Source organism: Eucyclogobius newberryi, unplaced genomic scaffold (assembly GCF_026437365.1).
Source record: "Eucyclogobius newberryi isolate DKJ021-1_F unplaced genomic scaffold, fEucNew1.0.hap1 SCAF_3, whole genome shotgun sequence".
Taxonomy (NCBI): domain Eukaryota; kingdom Metazoa; phylum Chordata; class Actinopteri; order Gobiiformes; family Gobiidae; genus Eucyclogobius; species Eucyclogobius newberryi.
In genome coordinates, this window is record NW_027315945.1 from 37,549,509 (window position 1) to 37,563,921 (window position 14,413).

A 14,413-nucleotide genomic window follows, 5' to 3' on the forward strand; every position below is an offset into this window, starting at 1 on the left:
AACTTGTCAAAAGTATTATGATGACTCTAATGCGCGGTCTGGTTTGTTACAGACTCATGTGGAGGACTGAAAATAAAGACGCACATGTGTTCAGTCCGTTGAGATGAAAGATGAGTTTACAGCGTGATAAAAATATTCGACATGGCGGTTTAGGAAAGTCCGGTTGGTGAGTCGGCGAAATAATTGAAAAATAAAAGATTTTGACGTTTTTTCAACAAGATGATGATATTTTTTTTCCAGTCGGCTAGTTTCATAGCGGGACGGTCGGGTTACGGCAAACAGACATATTATTTTGCCTAGCCTTAGTTTTACCAGGAAGTTCCTTGAGATAAAATATTTTTTTTGAGGTAGATCTAAAGTGCCTGTACAAAATGTGCTCTACAAGCCAACGTTCTTTGCCTTCACCTACTCATTTTCAGTCGATGAACATTCAAATAGTGCTAATACCAATATGACAATTAGGTTGCCATTCTACCATTTTGTTTATTTTATCTTCTTTCCCCAAAAAGTATTTATTACATGACCTTTTGGCAACTGATCCATGCCTTGAACATCACTGCGAGACCGTCCTTTCAAACCAACTCTGCGATTTGAGCCACTTCTCCTCGCGATCGACTCCAAACCAGCCGCCATTTGTGACCCGCTCGTCCTCGTCACTCCCGCCTGAGAAGATCTGCATCTAAACCCGTCCGTTTGGAGTCGATCCGTGGCATCGCTCACGGCTAATTTACCTTTCCCCGCGCCGTCTTCAGCTGCCGCTTCCATCGCGCTCGCGTCAGGCCAAAGACACATGTGCGTTTTCACCCGTCTGACGTGAAGGAGCGCCGGGGCTTTAAGCGATCCGATCTCCAAGTTTAGCTCCGGGATAACGAGCTGAGGTTCGGCGCGGCGCAGACATAAAACGTTTGGCGTGGCTCTCGTTAGTCGTGTTTTTTCATCTACCGTTGGCGTTACATCTGGAAACACTGAGCAGCGGGAGTGAAAAATGGCGAGGGAGTCGAGTTTGAGCTTTTGTAAGCTTGTTTCGAGGTTCTTTTGGGTTGTCAAACGAACCAATTGATACTGAAACGATTACTTTAGTAGAAGATAGTCAAACGAGTGTTGCTATTGAGATTTTTTATACATTTTTAACCAAATTGAGGTTGAAATATTGTGACTGAAAGCTGCTAATGGAGAATATTTACAAATTAAGTGTGTTATTGATGAAAAACTTAAACATTTTTGACATTTTTAATTAAGTTTTTCTTTCATGCGGATGTAGCTCAGTAATTACAGAGATATGCAACATGAACCAGGCCAACCAATCTGCAATCTGACAGTTAGATTAGTTTATTTTAATATCCATTTGCAGTTAAAAGACATATTGGAAAGACATGTGCAAAAAAGCTCAACGTGCACAACAAAACATCAAAAACGACCACGTGAACAAACGATGGACATAAGTTCCAAAACGCTAAAATTTCCATGGAAAATTTGACACAGTGACAATGAAAAGAAAAAAGAGAAAAATCACACATAGACTCAACTTGGAAATGGAAAAATGTGAAAAAAACTTTTATTTTGGACCTTGTGTGCCTGAACCTTTTCTTAGGGTGCCTTTTTTATTTTAAAATACAAACTTCTTTTTTGTTTTTCTCTGGTCCTGCCATTTTTTGTTTTTTTTTAAGAATAATAATTGTACAGTATATTCTCTGTGAAAGTAAGCAAGCAAAAAAGTGAATATGTTAAAAATAAAAAAAAGTGCATTGCTCAGGCTAGTGACGGCTCGTGGGAAGAAGCTTTTAGCTCGATGACGAGATGACTCTGCCAGGGTGATCAGAGTCCTGAACGCTTCGAAGGGCCCGGTTTAAAAGAGCTTTCCACGAGCAAGGACCACGCCCCCAGCTACGATGCAAAGTGTTTATTGGCAGGCGAGAAACATGAACAACACAAACGTACAGAAATGGATGCCGTTTTGGGGCTTGAGGGCTGAAGGCTCCCGGGCCTCGATACCCCCGTCTAGGAGATAAATTAGAACAATTAGTAAAAAGAGGGTGGTAGGGAGGGGCACGAAGTCATGAACACAGGTGTATTTGACCTGGATGCTTAAATAGTGTGGCCACAGGAAGGGGCGTGGTCCTGCTCCCGGACTTAAGATTCCAAACTTATCTTCATGTAAAGAGCTTGTAAAGAGCCTCAAGAACAGGCAGGTCACAGGTCACAGTTTGCTTTAGCTGAGCGGACCACGATGTTTAAAGCGTTTCTCTCTTTAGGTGTAAAAGCAGCTAATCGCCGTTGAAAAATGAACACAAATACCATATAAATATTTACCAAATCTCAGTTCAGTGATACAGTTTTATCAGAAAGCATTTCGCAGAATCCAGCTCAAAACTCTCATCTAGAACGCTCGTATTGATGTGTTTGTTTTCCTTTTTCCTGGCGTTTGCCGCGGGCCGCCGTAGTAAAACCGCTCAGCCAGCTTCTGCCTCGGAGCTGCCCTAAATCCACAATAACCGGGTTTAATTTTGCTCGGCTCGTCTCGCCTCGTCCCCGGTGCCGGCCAGGAATAGCAGCTCGGAGGCGCCTGCTGCCTGCTTGAAGGCTGTAATTAACAGACGTCGGATCGGCAGCGTTTTGGACTAAAAATACCCTGTTTGGAGGTAAAGGTAAGAGGGGAAAACATCCAGGGAGTTTTGACTGCCTCGTTCTGCATCAGCGCTGTGGCGTTGCTGAGCTGTCAAACGCAATTTCCATATTAAGGAAAAGGCTTAATACATGATACCACAGTGAAAATATGATAAATAAATAAACAGAACATCGAGTTTATCCTACAGTGAACTATATCTCCTTTACCATCTTCAAAATTAAGAGAAATGTATTGATAAATGTAACATTAGTAGTAAAACAAGGCTTAAAGCGATATTAATGCACTTTGTTGTATTTTTCACCATCTTAAAAAGAACATAACTAGGTCATTTAAAACTGTTTATAAGTATTTTTCACAACTTTTCTAAACCGGGCAGTAAAGTTAATAACAGCTTGCATGCAAACAGCACATTTCCTGGTTTTCGGAGAATAAAATGCACAATAATTAGATGCAGAATGCACTCTGTGGTCTAAATTTGACCCGAACAGCGGCTTTTAAAAACATACCAGGAGCAGGTAAAAATTTGGTACAACTTCAACTATGACATTTATTAGCACGTTTCGGATGGATTGACAAAATATCGTGTACCATGAAGGTAAGTACAGTTGAGGGCACTGGGGTTTCTCACAATTGTTCTTTTCTTTGTCAAAAAATACTTGGTTTGTTGGAACAATCCGGAAGAAAAGAAGGTTTCAGACCCTGCACATTCTGTAACAACGTGTTTAAGATTGATTGAAGAAGTTTATGGTTTTGCTTCCTTGTTAGACATGGGCAACATACACAGGTAGAACACTTAAATAACCATACTGTAAATAAAGGCCAAAATCCATATGAATTACCGTATTTTCTGGACTATAAGTTGCACCTTTTTTCATAGTTTTGGCCGGGGTGCGACTTATATTTATACTTATATACTTATACTCCGGAGCAACTTATGTGATATTATTTGTTATTCTCACACTTGCAACTGCATTTCATACTCCAGTGTAACTTATCCATGTTTTTTTCTTCTCTATTATGCATTTTTTGGCTGGTGCAACTTATAGTCCAGAAAATACGGTACACAAATAGTTGTACTTTTGACAAATAAGAATACCTATATACTCATGATAACATGTATGCAGACGACCGTAAAATGGCTGAAAATGGCTGAACTCGACACATTTCATTCGAGAGCACCACCCCCTCCCCCACTGTGGCCACCTCTGCCAACCCAGCCCCGGACCCCCCCACCTCCCCCACTGTGGCCACCAGAGACAGGATGTAAACAGACTTTCAGTAATCAAACCCACAACAAGCTGCACTCCATCTGTAAATGTCACTGTAAAATTGTTATTAACTAATAGTAGATTTGAATTGCTTTTCTTTAACGCATTATTTGATATATTTTGCTTCATTAGTGTTCATCATTGTATGTTGCACCGAATCACCAGAGCAACGAAATTTCCCCATGTGTGGACAATAAAGGAACGTCTTATCTTATCTCAAGTTCCTAGCCTGGTTCACTGATAATGACAATAAACCTTTTCTGATTATTCTAGTATGTATATAACATTACATCAGTTGTGTGGAAATGGTCTGCATTTTTTATTAAATATAAATCAATGTGTTGCTACTTCCTGTAATTTTCAACTTACATTTTTCAATTAATCTTCACAAACTGCAACTGGCCTGATGTCAAACTAAGATAAACATTTACTAAAGCTACGACAAGTAATTAGACATGAAAGTGACACAGTTCAGATGGATTCACGGCTGGATCAGATTGATCTTTTTAGCCTTTAGCACGACAGTTTGTCAGTTTAAATCTCTTATAATCCTGCATTTTCTTAACAAACACACTCCGGTGACATAATGCTGCACAATGCTTCGCTGTCCCTCTCACTGATGCGTCCTTAACAGTGGAGGAGTTACAGAAGACACATCCTGAGCGCTGGGACCGCTCTCTTCTGCTGCAGAGGCACAAACTTGTTCAGACATCATTATTTCGGTGTTTTTTCATCCGCCCGGTCCGGCCTCGAACGCCGCGCACTCCGGATCAATGTAATCCCCCGTCGTCCTGTTAAGTCTCCGCTGTGGTCGCGAAACATGGAGCTGTGACCAGACTCGGGGCTAATGGTGGCACAAAGGCTGCTCTGATGAGGCTCTCGCTGGGCTTCACTTTCACCGAGGCAAACAGAGGAATGGAGGAGTAAAAGGTATTTATATCGAAGCAACGGCCTGAGACTTGTAAATGTGCTGAAACGCCGACTGGAGGCGCTGCTCTGTCGGAAGTTCTGCCCCTCAAGTTAGATTTCAATCTTTTGTTTTGATGTGCAGTCCGACCGCAAAGAACTGGGACCGGGCCAAGTAGAGCTGGGTTGACATGGAACTACGACCGGTGAAGTCGTTTCCCTGGGGTCCGCTGAGGTTGGGGTTTTTTAAGGTCTGAAATTGTGAGGACAGCAAGGACGCAGTTTGAGAAAAGAACCAAACAAACAGCCCAATGTCCTCTTAAAAATTCCAACTCAAGTTATGTACAAAGTTTTTAATACTTGATTAGTTTATTTGACAATATCACGATGCTCTAACTTTCTTAATGTTCTATTGTGCATTCACGTTTCTCACTAGTCGATACGGAGATGAAAATAGCTGATAGAGTGAACTATGAACTGTTGATTCAATATCAGATTCTGAGTCAGATTTTCTTGTTGGTTTCATGGTTTCACTTTCTGTCCAGGCGCGTTCATGAGACTTGTGCATTGTGTGACGTGAGACTGGGGCTTTCATCGGGGACTTTGAGCTCAATGCGGATGCGATCCATGACAAATCTGTGACTTAAACCTCTGGCACCCACTCCTCCAAACTCAGAGGTTGGAGTCATGTCATTTCGAAGACTTATAGAGGACAACTGGTGCTACATTGAACATATAACATATGGTGTAGCAGGCAGAGTCAGTTTGAGTCATTGTGAGTGATTGGTTTAGTTGTTATGTCTTGTAAATAAAAGGCTTTTTGAGTATTTGTGATCCATTTGTTGGTGATTTTTTTAAGACGTAGAGACATCAGCAAATAATACATAAGTACAAGCTTAACATTTAAACTCTCAGAGATAGACACCAAACAGTGCCCTCAGGTAACACGTCTGTAGTCATCTTGTCTTATGTCGCAGCTTCTGTTTATTCTCATTTGCAGACTGATCGACTGTACTGATAAATACAATAGAGACAAGGAAGAGGACATGTGCTCTGTAGAAGACTTGTGTTTTGAGATATAGGTCTTTTAATCAGACAGTTCAGCGGCCCTGTTATGCCACTTCATGCATGTCTCTACATTTGTTTACATCAGGGGTCCCCAACCACTGAGCCGGGGCCCTAAACTTTTAACATTGTTTTATGGTACTGTTGTGGATTTTGTATTCAAAGATTTTCAAAGAATAAAACTAAAAACTTGAGCAGAGTTGTCTTTAATCCAATCATGATGATTTATTTAGTTTATAAGTCACACAGTAAAAACACAAGAATGTTCCTCCAGGAGTCCCGTCTGTTCTTAAAGCAGGAAAAACATGTTACGCCAAAGCAGGAGGCGTGAATGCCACGTCCTCACTAAAGACATTAGATCACACCAGTAAATGAGGACAAAGCCTCGATAGATTAATTTCAGATCAGATGTTCTTTGTTATTTCGTAACAACACAATGTTCATCGTGGCTCATCCTGTGATATGACAACGGGCAGCGGTATTTAGTTTCTGGACATTGAGATTGCTTCCTGCTTCCGAAGAGTGCACACGCTTTTTTGCTCGCTCCGCTTGATATCGCTGCTTTCCTTATTTATTTTGCTTTTTAATCAGTTTTTGTCTTCTAAACATTTTTGCTTTAGACTTTTTCAAGTAAACCAAGGATTTTAAGAACATTTTTCCAGTTTTAACGACATATCTGACGCCAGCGACATGTCCGGGAGAAGAAGTGAAAAAGACTGTGAACGCTGTCGGAAATATCAACAAGAAATTAATGAGCTGAAAACACGGATATTTGTTTTGGAATCTGAAAAAGTTCTTCACGATACCATTCCTGTGTCAACCGACGGTAAGAAGAGCACACTTTTTACAAGAAAAACTGCTACTTTCAACCTAAACCGCAGTGACTCTGTGTCGTTTCCAAAACTGTCTAAAAACCAGAAAGACCAGGCTGTTTCTTGGAACAAACTTGGAGCAAAGCCTAAACGATACAAAGATAACGTGAAGTCACCTAAAATACAGCTCACCAACAGATTTTTACCACTTTCAGAGATGGAATTAAATGAAAAAAGGAAAGATGACGTGGCCAAAATACACATAGCTGTCCAAAGAGTGCTCCCCGAGAGGACTACACTACATTGAGAACTTCTATCTATTCTGGAAACGAGAGGACCTGTTTAATAGAAATGGCCCCCACCTATGCAGAGGTGGAGTGAGGGTGCTGACAGAGAACCTGCTCCACGCTCTGAGGCATTGGACTGGGCCTGGACAGGGTCCTGAGCAGATAGTTAGAGAAGAGAGGAATGAGAGAAGAATTCCTGCTCCCTCAGCCAGAGACCGAGCCAATGTTTCAACATCAAAAGCACCACAACCTCAGCCTCCACCAAAGGATTCATCAGCAGCTGCTCCACCACCACCAGCAAGGAGGATTCAGCTCCAGCTGCTCCACATTCACCTCCACCGCCTCCAGCAAAGGAACAATCTTCAAAGGCCTTGGACCCATCTGTGACAAGCCCAACAACATCCCTGTCATCACCCCTGCCTTCACACCAGCCCTGGGTTCCCCCTGCAACATCTACTCCCACTAAAGATTCATCATTCTCCTTCTCATCTCCACTCTCACCCATGGGCCTTCCCAGCACTTTTGAAAGTCTGATCAAATCAGGCATTAAGATGGCTCCACTCACGCCCAATATAGCAAGGGCTATGCCGACTACACCAACAAAAGCCCCACCACCCATCCCCCCTCGCCTCTCACCTGGTCCCAAACTCTCCTTGGCTACAAAAGCCCCACCACCCATCCAACCTCGCCTTTTACCTGGTATCTCCCATAGCTAGGATGCACTGGGTCTCAGCGTTGCCGGGACTTATTGTCACATTAAAAATCAAACCAACCCGGGGCCCTATGTAAAAAGAGCCCCCCCTAGTGCTATTTCTGTAGTCACATCATCACACAGATGGAAAAACAAAATGCGAGTCAGGCCCAATCTGAGAAATGTGATTCATATTCCCTGTGAAAAGATAAAGCCCAGTCCCACTGAAACTAGTCTGAAACTTGCTGTGCTAAATGTCAGATCCTTATGTAACAAATCTCTCTTAATTAATAATTTTATTTCTTCTTATAATCTTGATTTTATGTTTTTAACTGAAACATGGCTTGACAAAAACACAGGAAATGTAGTTCTGATAGAATCTGCTCCACCCAACTTTAAGTTTGAATCTGAAACACGAGAAAACAAAAAAGGGGGTGGAGTCTGTGCTGTCTTTAAGGATTGAAATAATTACCCGCAGGTTGTCTTTTGGGGTGTTTTCATCATTTTAGTATGTATCCTTTAAAATGGAGCTAAAACGGTCTCCATCCATTCTCTTCATTGTTTTATACAAGCCTCCCCAGCACTGCCAAAGTTTTATTGATGATTTTACTGAGATGCTTTCCGTCATATGCACAGACTTTGATGGTTTGGTCATTACAGGTGATTTCAACGTGCATGTTGATAATGTTTGTGACAGAAACGCTAAAGAGCTTGATGCTGTCCTTGAAACCTTCAGTCTTACTCAGCATGTGAGAGGCCCCACCCACAGCAAAGGACACACTCTAGATCTCATAATTACAAAGGGGGTAAATATTTCAAATGTTAATGTGATCGATGTTGCTCTGTCTGATCATTTCTGTGTCTTCTTTGACCTGTCTGTTTCTCCCCAACCTCCGGTTGGTCCTGCAGTTGTTCAGAGGAGACACATAAGTGATGGCACAGGTGCACTGTTTATGGAAATGATAAACTTTGAAAATGTCTCATGTTCTAATGTAAATGATTTGTCGAACTCTGTTACATCTAGTGTTTTGAATGTTCTGGACACCATCGCCCCTATAAAGGCTAAAATGGTTAAAAATAAGCAGAAGGCGCCGTGGAGAAATGATGATTCGGTCAGGGCACAGAAAAGGGAGTGCCGCAGGGCCGAACGGAAATGGCGCAAGTCAAAGCTCCAGGTTCAAAAAGAGATTTACAAAGAAAAGCTGAACATGTACAACCTAATCTTATGTAGAACTAGGGAAAGATATTTTTCTGAAATAATTGGAAGCTGCAGTAACAACTCGCGTGTCCTGTTTGCCACAGTAAACAGATTAACTGCCTTGATGTGTTACCCACCAGATTTCTAAAGTCTGTGCTGAACAGTTTGTTAGCACCATTCACTTACATAGTTAACATGTCGCTTCAATCTGGAACATTCCCAATGTCTTTGAAAACTGCGGTCATAAAGCCTCTCCTAAAGAAGAGCAGTCTTGATGCCGCAGTACTGAGTCATTACCGGCCCATCTCTAATCTGCCATTTTTGGGCAAAGTCCTTGAAAAGGTTGTTTACCAACAGCTCACAGATTTCCTCTTAATAAACAACTCATTTGATGTTTTTCAGTCAGGTTTTAGACCTCATCACAGCACTGAGACTGCTCTTGTCAAGGTGACAAATGACATCCGCCTGAACACTGACACGGGCAAAGCCTCAGTCTTAATTCTGTTAGATCTGAGTGCTGCTTTTGACACTGTCGATCATGGGATCCTCTTACAGAGACTAGAGGACTGGGTGGGCATCACTGGCACTGCCCTAAACTGGTTAAGGTCCTATCTGGAAGACAGGAAGTACTTTGTTGAAATTGGTAGCTGTGTCTCAGACCACATGACCCTGACCTGTGGAGTGCCCCAAGGGTCAGTCCTGGGTCCCCTTCTGTTCAACCTCTACATGCTGCCGTTAGGTCAGTTGATACGCAGTGAAAATGTGTCCTATCACAATTATGCAGACGACACTCAGATCTATGTTTCACTGTCGGGAGGTGACTATGGACCAGTAGATTCACTCTGTCACTGCATCCAACAGATCAGTTTGTGGATGCAAAACAACTTTCTCCAGCTGAACTCAGACAAGACTGAAATAATCGTTTTTGGCCCACAGAAACAAAGAGAAAGTGTTAGCGGTCACCTCCAGAGTCTCGCTCTAAAACCTACAAACCAAATTTGAAATCTGGGGGTAATAATGGACTCAGACTTGAACTTTAATAGCCACGTCAAATCAATAACATCAGCAGCTTTTTACCATCTAAAAAACATTGCCAAAATCAAAAATATAGTGTCAAAACCAGATTTAGAGAGACTTATCCATGCGTTTGTCTCCAGTAGATTAGACTACTGTAACGGCCTGCTCACTGGTCTCTCCAAACGAGTTGTAAAACAGCTGCAGTACATCCAGAACGCTGCTGCTCGGGTCCTGACTAGAACCAGGAAGTATGATCACATTAGTCCTGTTCTCAGGTCTCTGCACTGGCTCCCTGTGGCTCAGAGAATAGACTTTAAAGCAGCTCTGCTTGTGTACAAGTCTCTCCATGGCCTAGCACCAAAGTACATCTTGGATATGTTAGTGCCATATGAACCATCTCGGACTCTGAGGACCTCAGGGACCGGCCTCCTGCTGGTGCCCAGAGTCAGGACAAAACATGGGGAATCTGCGTTTCAGTTTTATGCAGCTAAAATCTGGAACAGTCTTTCTGAAGATGTGAGACAGGCTTCAACTCTGACAATGTTCAAATCTAAGCTAAAAACAGTTTTGTTTAGCTGCACATATAACTGAAAGGATTTTTTCTTTGCACTCTTCTCTTTTGTTTGTGATTTTATTAGTTTAGAAAATCAGTTGGATTGATAATTTTTAATTTAGTTAATTTTATTGTATTTCTGTTTCTGTAATTTCTTTGTGATTTGAATGCATTTTTCCTGCTGTGAAGCACTTTGAATTGCCTTGTGTATGAAATGTGCTCTACAAATAAACTTGCCTTGCCTTGCCTTAAACAGAAGTTTGGCATGACATTTGTCCATGACATTGCATGTACATTGCATAAGTACACACACCCCTAAGTACCACAGATGATGGCTCATTGTTTTGAGATAACAAGTTCACTGGACCAGTTTAAACAACAGAAACCATTTTTTTTAAGTTTATAAATAACCACAGATAAAACTGAACCAAAAGGACTGCAGTTTTAGACGGACATCTGAACGCAGAGGTAACACACTGGACAGTTACTCACAAAAGGTATTTGGTATATTTTAAATACAATTTACTGTTATTACATGATCTTTGTTTATCAGATATGTCTTCCCTTTGGCCTTTTAAAAAAACATGGGAACCCTGGAGGAATGTTTCCTCACGGTAAGATCATACGTATTATCATATCTATTTGATTTTTAATTTATTTTTGTATTTATTAATTTTTTTGCCCGAAGGCTTTATTAGAAAGCGTGAAATTTGGGATCAGAGAGAAGAGAGGACATGCAGTACTTTGTCGGAGTCGGGATTCAAACTCACGACACTGCTGCCAGCTTCACTTGGAGCCTGGCATATGATACATGCTGCCACTGAGCAGCACCATATTTATTTTATTTCATAATTTTCTTTCTATTTTTTTTTATTCTTGATGTTTAGCAACAGAGATGACTATAAGAAGTACATTATCGAATTCAAACCTGACCAAGAGGAGGTCAAGCACATCAGGGTTTCGCTTTATGGACCAACTGGTGCTGGTAAATCCAGCTTCATCAACACCATGGAAAGTGGTCTTCGAGGCTGGATCACTGGTCTAGCTTCGTCCGATGGCATCGGCCATGACACCTTCACAACAAAGGTAAAAATTATATTCAAATTAAACTCGCTGCCAGTAAATTGCACTGCAATATCAAGGTTTATTTACAGTAGTTTGCTGTCCTTTACTTATTTTTTTATTATACTTGAGTAAATAACAGAAGCTTGCCATGTTTTTGTTGTGCAGGAGATCTAACCCTGGTAAAAGACCCTTTAAAATCCTATAATTTATCTCCCAAGATGCTGCGCCAGAAAAAGTTTGAGAAGCTCTGTTATAATGTATAATTTGTGTTACTTTAAGCTGTTTTATGTTGTTTTATTAAGATTATCTTGTCCTTATGGAAATAGCAAAACGAATAATTTGTTGTTATAGTGGAAACGGCTATATTGTTTTTGCTAAAAATATTATTATTAGGCCCGAGCGCCACAAGCTGGCGAGAGGCCTATTAATCTCGTAAGGCCGTGCGAAGCACGGTTGCGAAAGTGCGCACATAGTGCGCACGAAATCGAGCACGAAGCGCCACTTCCAAACACTCACTAACGCACTCCTTCACTCATGCACGCCCCGTGCATACTAATTAGTAGTAGGAAAATGGAACATTACCGTTGTAAACGGGCGAAGCCCGTGCAAAAGTGCGCACTAAACGAGCACTTTACATTGGGATGCCATCCCAATATAAAGCACTCATTTGCCCTAGGTAGCTCACAAATACGTTCCCCATCTCTTGCATGTTCCGTGCATTTAAGCATGTAATGCAAAAATTGAACATTATTACTGTATAGAGGGCCAAAAACACAAAGTGGGCGGAGCCCACTCAAAATTAACGAAAGTACCCGTCAGTGACCAGGGACCCACACCATGAGTTAGGAAAGCGCAAGCGCTTTCCGAAAATGTGTAGTTAATGATATTTGAAAAATGGGAAACATTGTTTTCGCATCGGAATATTATTAGGCCCGAGCCCCAGCAGGGCGGAGGGCCTATTGCCAAAGGCAGCGTTGCAACTGTCCCGTCGCTCCTGACTAGTCGCCCCTGGAAAGTACAGTGAACTAGCCCATGCCGAAGGCATGGATCATGCATACTTACTCCTGCTATGACAGAAATAGTCCATTCACTCATTGTTGACTCATCGTCCCGTACGCGAGAATCCATGCCGCAGGCATGAGCCATGCTTGTTTCTGCTCAAATCAATGGAAGTCTATGGGGAGTGGGTGGGGCACCCCGACGGGATAGGGAGTGACGAGCGGGGAAGCGCTCGTAATGATGATTCCACCCCATGGCGGCATGGGGAAGGCTTAGAGCTTTCAAGCGAAGCCGCAAACTGTAGCTAGAATTTCAGAAATCTTCCATATTTAAAATTTCTGCCGTTTGCGCCAATAAAGTCCGAATTGCGTCAAATTAGAATCAGTTGTTAAACTCTTTGCCCTAAACCTACTTGAAGTGAAATTAATTAATTTGGCACCACAGCGCCCCCTACAGATTTTATATGGAGGTTAAATGTTTAGTTTTGCGAAATTATATGAAATTTGACACACAACTCAATTTTGGCATCCCCATCAAAAAAGTCAATGAGACCCATGTCATAATTGTTATGGCGTTGCTGTAGCGATGACCAAAACCTCCCACGTTATTCCAATGGGGAAATCGCCAGAACATGTTTACACTCTAGACTTTCACAAACTCCTCCCAGGGCTTTAGCCCTATTACCTGAAATTTGGTGAGACTCATCTTCAGGGGTGGACCATCAAAAGTTACCCACATTTTTATTCTAAGAGTCACGGTGTCTGTGCGGCAAAGCCGCATATTCTGCCAAGAATTCAAAATAAAATTGCTTTTTGATGGTAAAACAAAGGGGAGAAGATGTGACAGCGTCACAGATTCAGCAGTAGGCGTACTAAAAGGACAATTGGGGCGCGTTAGCGCCCCCTCCTCTTGCGGCGTGGCGGCGGCGGCGTGGCGAGGGCCGATCATTGCCGCTTGCGGCTATATTTTATATTATTGTTGCTATTGCTTTTTATTTAAAAAAAAAAAAAATTACCACACAAAATTACATTGAGATCTCAGAATCAGAAAAACGTTTATTTCCAATGTCAGTGAATAAAAACAGGATTCACAAACTAGGAACTTCCTTCTGTGATAAAGCGCGACATAACACAACTATGTGATAGCTTATTTCCAACACCGCAAACTCTGTGGTTTCCCCTTGTATCCAGTAGGTGGTGCCACCACTCAACAGTTTAAGATGGAATTTTTTTTGTTTTATTTCCTTGTCTCAGCACGTATTTGTACTGATCGTGATTGGACGACAGAAAAGTCCGAAGCGAGAAACCAGTTATCCTTGGGTATCGAAGAAACCCGTGGATAAAGCTGTCCTGGGTTGGACTAGTGACCAGTCCATTGGAACTGCAGCAAAAAATCCTCCACAGTCCAGAAAGCATGACCCATGTTGAGTTTTGATGAGTCGCGTGAAGTTGAAAAACTTTCGTTATAACCACTATTTGGTAGCAGGAGTAAATGTGGGGTAACAGCAATGTGGTGAGTTTGATCCAAATAAACTAAAATAGGACTAAAATAAGCGTGTTCTGTTGGTGTGCGTCGCTGCTCTTTCTAATCCAATAATTTAGTTTAAGCGATGTCTTTCACTGCTTGAGGACAGGCCGACACGTGCTTAATCAAATCAAATCAAATCAATTTATTTTTGTAAGGCCCAAAATCACAACAACAGTTGCCTCTGAGGGCCACAGGGAGAAATGAATCAACAATGTCTGTGGTGGCGATGAAGTCAGACAATGTCTGTGGTGGCGAGGGACGATGTCCCAGGGTCCTCTGTCCTTAGACTCTCCTTCTCGGCCAGGAAAAACTACAAAAAAAACCTCTTTGGGAAAAAAGCGTAGAAACCTGGAGGAGTTCCAGTGAAGGAGAGATCCGACTCTCACAGACGGACAGACG